Here is an 8001-nt window from a genome sequence, read left to right on the forward strand (position 1 = left end):
TTGTGCATATTCGTATGCAGCTTCTTATCAAAAAAGCGCCGTGGTTTTGTGATTGCAGTTTATTATCAAAAACTTTTTGCGTTTTCCCTTAATAAATCAAACACGAACCGGCAAGTTTGTGTTATCAATTGCATTGGTGATATTTGGAATAAGATTTACGGAAATCAAAGTAAGTAGACAACTATTTTTTGTTGATAATTTTTCTACTGGTCTACTTGTTACTAGATATTATATAAGACCTTCAAAATTCTGGTTGAAGATGCATGAAAATGTTATGATTAAGAACCTGCTTTAATAAGGTTGAAATAACACGCAAGTTGTGCCAATACTGGCCCTAGCGGTCCCATCAACAGGGGCAACTTCAAAGAAGAAAAAAAGGTTGAAAAATCATGAAGTGCTTTCATCTAGGGAAACAAACATGTTTGGCTTTGGTCATCGGTATCTGGAATTTTTGACATATCTTCATGATGCACCTCATTAAACCGAATTAGGCACCTACCTAAAATGTTTATTTCAGCAAATAAAATTACGGAGCTTCAAGGATTTTGTGCTTTTACCCTTCCACTTGGAGTATTAAAAACCGCAAAATTGAACTGAAATAATGTTGGATTGTAATTATGTTAAATCTTGAGCCTGAACTTAGACTGCTCAACCATCCTGAGTCTGTAATTAATGTGAATAAATCAAAGTGGCTTCAACAGAGATCCCAAAGTATGCGATACTGTCGTTTGGTAACAAACTTAAGATTCTTGTTAAGCATGCCCTTTAGTATGTTGAATTTTGCAATATGTATCCTACCTAACCTAAGGGTTAGATAAAATTACTAAGAAATTTCAAAAATTACAGATGAAAATAACTAATGAAAAATTTAGAATTTCATTAACGTTTTATTTTTAGGCAAAACGTATTTAGATGAGCGATCGCGATTTTCTACTATTTTTGGAAACCTCTATACCTGATCCTTGAAGACAGGGAAACTGGAAAATCTATAAAATTGAACATTTCCTCATCATGAATTTGACTCATTCTTTAAGCTTCATGCTGATTTTTACCTTAATCTGTGTAAGAACCCACCTCCTTTATAAAACTTTCAAAACTATTAGACAAAAATCTTCATAAGTCAGAACTAGTTTTTGGCATAAAATAGTACAAATTGAAACCAGAAAAATAGGAATTAATACCTAAGTCTTTCTCAAAACTGAAAACTGATTTTAAACTTAAATTTTAAAAATCGTAACGTTCTATGGTTTTGCCAAAAAGTGCAAACTTTTTTTAAATGAATGTGTACACTAAACTCAAATTCCTACTTAAAATATATTGACACAAATGAAAAACGTTGGTAAAGTGTCACAAATAAAAAACACTTAAAATACTCTTGAGAATTCACTTTAAAGTAAGGGACAAGTGAATTTCTTCCCTTCAAGTGGCATGTACATTTCACTTGTCTCTCACTTAAGTTTTGAGTGAATGATCCAATATCTACTCATTCATCACATGAATTTTAAGTGACTGATGTAGTGACCGGACAGGTTTCTGGAGCGCACAATTGGATTCGTTCAAATTTGTTCCATTTTTTTCTCACGCGTCTATCGTCATCAAAAGTCTTTTCTTAACTGTCTTGTTCAACATTCCTCTCTAACGTTCCAACCAAGAACCAGCTTCACGCACACCAATTCATCAATTGCTATGACACGCAGAGACACACATCATAACGACCGCATGCATTGTCCTCCTAATACTATTTGCTTAGGATACGACACTCAGGAGTTCATTTGTGTTCACTCACACGCATGCAACTATCGAAGATTAACGGGCTACTCGTTTGACCTAATCCGTTTTACATACTCACGCTCAATTCAGCTCAATCATCAACAGTATTATTTATAGCCAATTCTTCTAACCATTCCTATTCCCTACAACTGACATTTGAAATTCAACACCCAAAATAATCTGCACGTAGCGGCTACGTAAAAAACTACATAGTTTTTATACAATCGATTTTCACGTAGATGCTACGGTATGAACATGTAAACGCTTGCTATAAGAATCGGTGCATAATGAACATCAAATATAATTTACGTGAATTTTTAGTGAGTTCGACATGATGTGATAATGAAAGATTCGTGAAATTCGTTTAGTATTGAAATGTGATTAAGATTGATTCGTTCGTTGCTGCGTTGCAAGAAGTTTCTTTATAATGAACTTTATTTAAAATTTCATTTTGCACAACACAAACCGAATTTTACCCCAACACTTAATCACAAAAAATGCAGCAACAATTCGCATTCCGTCCCTGGTTCGATTGTGTTATCCTGTAGAAATAAAATAAAAAGTTGAATAAATAAAAATGAATTTTCTGAATGGTAAATAAATTTCCTTTACCGGATCAGTCGAGGATTCGTTTTCTTATAATTCCTGGAAGGCACCCGGATTTACTTGATCCGTCAGGAAGTCCACAAACCTAACGCCAACCTTCCGCAAAGGGATGTTTCGTGGTCTGAAAAAATAAAATAATTTCGTTGGTTAGAAATTCCAATTTCACTATGTCCAAGTCAACGGTAAATCTATTCGGTCTCGAATCCCGAATATTGTGTCAACTCACCTTATAAATAATCCTGAGACAACTGGCAGAAGTAGCGGTTTTCGGTGTAATACTAGCGAAAACTAAACACAACTTTCTCAACTGGTTTTTTCCAAAACGAACAAAGTCAGCAGCATGACCTTTTCTTATAAGAATTTGAGAAAAAAAAAAATACTCGAAACCGGTTTAAAGCATCCACTTAGATTTTACGTGAAATTCATGAGGCAATTATGTTGAAGAAAAGTAGTTACTACGATAGCTCACTTGAAACACTGTGATTACTACAAGATTCACGTAGAATCATTTGGTTGCATCATATCAAATGTTAGTTTATGTGAAAAATCCGTAGAAATAATTTCTAAATTATTTTGGGTGTAGAAATAATTTCTAAATTATTTTGGGTGAATCGTCGGGCCAACTGCACTGGGAATCTTATTTGTTATCATTTTTATTTCGATTGAACTCAACGGGACATTTGGTCTACAGCGGAACTGTTGGACAAAACCAATAAATGAAAATATAATTTAAAATTCTGAATTTCTGATTGATTATAAATTTTAAATAATTACAAACCTTAAAAAAATTTGTTTTTGTCTGATCGAATACAAAAAATGTCACAGAAAATTCGCGTTTACAGAAAAAATTTAATGCCTGGACATACACTTACAATACAATCCACATGCTCGATCACTTCCAATTCACTTGACCTCTCATTCAAGAAAATTTTCACTTGACGTTCACTTAAAATTCGCATGAATTTACATATGGCCAAAATTCACTCCGGAGATTACTTATATTTTAAGTGAAAATTATTTTTAGTTTACCTATTTTCGAAAGTTTTCTCGAAAACAAAAGCTGATAGAAAAATTGTACAGGGGAAAGTATTCTAAATGCGCCTAGTGGGTGGGATAAATGCGCCTACAGCTGTTCGGCGATTGAAGCACTGACCATACTGACTGGACACTCGATTTCGTTTTCTGGATAATTTTCCCAATAGTACGCAATATCGATTCCAGAGTGCGCATCGATCGATTTGAAGAAATGCTATCCCAGTTAGGAGATATCTGATTCGATATAGGGTGATTTGTCAATCGTTGTCCCTTAACCCATCGTTGCACAGCATGACTTAAATTGTCAATATTTCAGTAGTTTTTCAACTTTTCCTCAAAAATAATACTAAACCATGTAATTCGGAATGTTTTCTGATGAAATGAGGGTTTTGAAATATTTCTGCTGTTAAATGTGTATCTTATGACTGTTTTAATTTTTCTTGTTTTTTTCGCGCGGTTTTTGTGCTAATCGTTAACAAAAACCTTAACATTCCTTCTACGGCAAATGAGGTTTTACTTCAGAACAAAGCATTTTTCGTATCAGTTTTCTATACGAAACGTTTGTTGGATAATTTTAACACCATGATTATGAAAAAAATTATAATCCATACTTAACCAGAAAAATTGTCGGATCGTGCAACAATTGGTCCGCTCAATCTCCTCCTGCCCCATTGTTGTACATAATTCCGCTGCAAAATTCGTTTGGAAATTTCAAATTTATAAATTCGTACACCTCCAATAACTTTGTTTAGTTGTTTTTACAGCCAAAAATAGCAATAAAATTATTGGAAGCGATTGATTAAGTCCTGAATCATAACAACGTATTTTGAAATAGTAAGTAGGCTTGTACGGAAAATCCAAATTTGCATTCAAAAACCATCAGAGATGTACTGAACGTTAAAAAAAAAATTTATAATTTGAAAATATTTCTTGGATCTTACAATACATTTCATGCAATTTCCTGCAATTTTACAATACTTTTCAATGGATTCCGATTTTTAATTTTTAAATGGTTAAAACTTTTTTTCATGAAATACTTTGCTTCTTCTCATGTTGGCAATAAAATAAGCTTAAGAATGGGCAAAATCATAAATTTAAAACAAACTTCATTTCAAGCTTATTTGAATTTCTTGGATATACGAAAATTTCTTCTTCCATACAAATTGTCATACAAAATTGAACACGTTCATGGACTACATGCAACTAAAACAACTCGAATTGTCTATTGATATGATATGTTTTTTTTCTGAATTAGTGTATATTTACGTTTAACTAGTAATTTTATTAATTTCTGTACTCAAATTAATTAATTTCCACTCAGAATTTTCATATTGTTTCCACTCAATGTTGATTTTTAAAAATTAATTCAATAATACAAAGATACTTTATATTTCCATAAGTTTATTTTTTCTACCGTCAAATCTAAAAATTGAAGTTTTGAAAAAAAAACTCGTTGAAAAAACATATGTATGTATGAAAGTGGGGCAACTTGCATTGTCTGAAAAGTGTCAAAGTCACTTCAACTGCATTGGCTTCGAGAGACTACTTTGTTATCAGATTTATCTTGAAATCCTTTATCCCGACCCGTCGAGTTGCGTCACTGGAGACATCTTTATTTGGCCCTTATCATCCAGAAAAATATACAGTCATAGCTTTGTGAAACTTAATTTGATCCAAAACAGTTTTTCAGCCGGAAAACTCTTGAGAAACATTTCTATATGATGTGATTGTTTCCTGAATATTGATGAAATGCTACTGGGGCTACAAAATTACATATAAACCCACTTACATGAAAATGATATTTAAATCAACCAACTTTTCGAAAAATAAATTCTTATACAAAATTGTACATCATGAGCATAAATCAGTCAATTGATCTTGAACTTTGGGCGTGGTTGTGTCCATTTCAAGTTTTCAAATTTATATTCATTATGTACAAATCGATCGAATTCCAAGTCAATCATCAAGCAATTGTTTTATAAAATCATATCTTCTTCATAGGGGTAAAGGGGGGCAAAACAATTTACGTTCTTTAATCTTTTCACCTGTAAAAAGGCACTTAAAAAAGCATTAAATACCTTTTAGTTCATTCTATGGGATTTGAAAGACATAAAATTTTATGTTGTGGTAGGACTTATAAAGAAAAAAGCTCAACACTGGACAAATTAGGTCAAATAACACTCTACTCAAATGGCTTCGGTTAAATTAATAGGTAGATTTGAGTTTCTGAGAAAACTTCACGTATGTTAATTGCTATTCCAGACACTCAAACTGGCGACTTTGTGTGTGTGTGTTTTTTTTTATTTTGGGTCCGAATTTTCCAATTGTGCATTGGACGGTTTATATGGAAGACCACAGCTAACCCCCCCCCCCCCCCCCCTCCCCCTCACAAGGGCCGTCTCCAAATTAGATTGCATTTGAACGAGAAGTTCTCATAATAAGCCTCCGTAATAAATATCAGCCTCTTCGACCACATGGTGGCTGAGCTTTAAGAAGATTTTTAAAATGTGCAACCATTGGAAAAAATCGGATAACATTACGCACGACATAAAATTTGCCTGTGCTACTATTGGGCACGGACAAGCTGTTTTAAATGATTTTTTAAATTTTTATGTAACTTTTTTCAAACACTTGAACTTTTGGATCTTGTTGACCAATCCTGTATGAATGCATCGACAAAAAAAATTGAGTGAATTTGGCTGAAATGACCAAAATACAGATTAAAAACCAAAATCATGTGCTTAGCTGTTTAACGATTGGCAAATTACCCTACAAAAAAATACGAAAGACGATGCTTACGTAATATTCTTTATGAATTTATTTGAAGTCATTTACGATTTCGATACGAGAGTAATTAATGTACGAATAAAATGCGTTTTAAGAAATCTTATGTGATGGTTATAAGATTTCATTTGACATCGGTCGAACTCGGATGAAGTCGACTTCATCCAACATTTCGAAAATAAAGTCGTATTTCATTTCGTTTAAACATCTTTTACGACGAATTTACGATATGGTCGAATGTTAAGTGCACACGTTTACGATTCCGATTTGAGTTCAATCCATATACGAGTTCGGCGATGATTTCTTTTACGATTTCATGTTGGCTGGGATGCCACCCAACTTAAAAAAACAGGCAATTTCTACGATAAAATCGGGCTAAACAGGTACATTTTTACTACAGGGCATTTTTTGTCACATTTTTCAGGTTCGCCATCTGCCGAACAGAAAATGGTTGAATTTTTATTCTAAGTGTCATGTCAGTGTGATCAGTGGTTTAATGATGATTTAATAATGAAGTGGAATAAGAGAGTGTTTTTGTATTCCCCCATCATGTAAAATGCCTCTATCCTAAAATAACAGGTGAAATAGAAAAAAATAATTTTCATAATCATAACTTCGAATCTAAGCCCTAAGAAGCCCTAGAGAATTAAAGATGTCAAAACAGATTTGATAAAGTTTTTCTTAGGAATGAACTGATCCCGGTTAGAAGAGAAAAACAAAATTATATCAAGAAGATATTTTGATATTCAGGTTTTCCTATCAAAATGAGATATAATTTAGTACTTGTAGGATGTTAAAATATCTCAAATTATAACAAAATGTCCATGCAAGCATAACTAAATTATATCACTCCCTGATAGAATTATATCAAGATTATATCTCAATCAGAGAGGATTTAGTTAGACCACCATCTTCAAACTTCAAATAAAACTTTTCGAAGCATTTGCTTGCCCAACAGAAAAAACAACTGATTGTATCAAAAGAGATACCTAATCATTTTTTTCGAAACGACGAAAACGAGGATTATGATATCAAAGCTATATCTGAATGATTACTTTCCACCCAGAAAAGATGTTAAGTATGGGAGAGTGGGGTATCATGGGCCACTTTTTTTTTTTGCTTCATAACTTCTTTGTTATAAAACATAAAATGAAAAAAAAATGGGAAGGTTTACTACATTTTTACGGTATCATAAGGCATTATTTTTATTTTTTGAATAAATTTATTTCCCCGAGTTCTGTCTATTTAAAAAAAGTATTTTTTTTTGGATTTTGAAAAATTGTGGGGAATTGTTGGCTACAAATCCAAATCGACAAGATAACGTGCAAAATTTATGTGTTGAACCAAAAAGCAAATTTCATAATTCATTTAGTTATTTTGAAGCAATTTCACATGAGGAAATAAAAAAAAAAAAGGTTGTGTATGATCGAATAATTCCTAAAAACTGGCTCGCGAACGTTTCGTAAAATTCCTTATACAGCATGGACAAAATATTTTTCGTACATTTTCACTTGGCGTAAAAAAAACTCTACAGATAGGGAAAACGTATTTTAAGTTCTGAATGTGTATAATAACATAAAAAAATAAGGGTGGTCCAAGATACCCTACAAAACGATTCCCTATAAGCTATGATTTGCGTTTGTGTGACTTATTAATGTTTCATCAAAAATTCCTTTTCCACGTAAAAGAACATGACAAAATTAAGATCATAAGCGTATGAGCATATTTTTGTTATGAACTTTAGATTCCTCATCGATACAATTAGTCCTTTTTTTAATTATGTGAGTAGATTGTTGAAACTTGTTA

General features: G+C 32.5%; 1 protein-coding gene across 2 annotated transcripts in view; it reads left to right on the top strand.

Moving 5' to 3' along the window:
* The window catches only part of LOC129751726 (probable pseudouridine-5'-phosphatase), a 34289-nt gene continuing 26288 nt past the window's right edge, over positions 1-8001 (top strand). For both annotated transcript variants that reach the window (XM_055747394.1, XM_055747393.1), the window contains exon 1: positions 1-169. The gene's annotated coding sequence lies outside the window, so the exon portion shown is untranslated. The remainder of the gene's footprint in view (positions 170-8001) is intronic.

This window comes from Uranotaenia lowii, chromosome 3 (genome assembly GCF_029784155.1).
Source record: "Uranotaenia lowii strain MFRU-FL chromosome 3, ASM2978415v1, whole genome shotgun sequence".
Classification (NCBI taxonomy): domain Eukaryota; kingdom Metazoa; phylum Arthropoda; class Insecta; order Diptera; family Culicidae; genus Uranotaenia; species Uranotaenia lowii.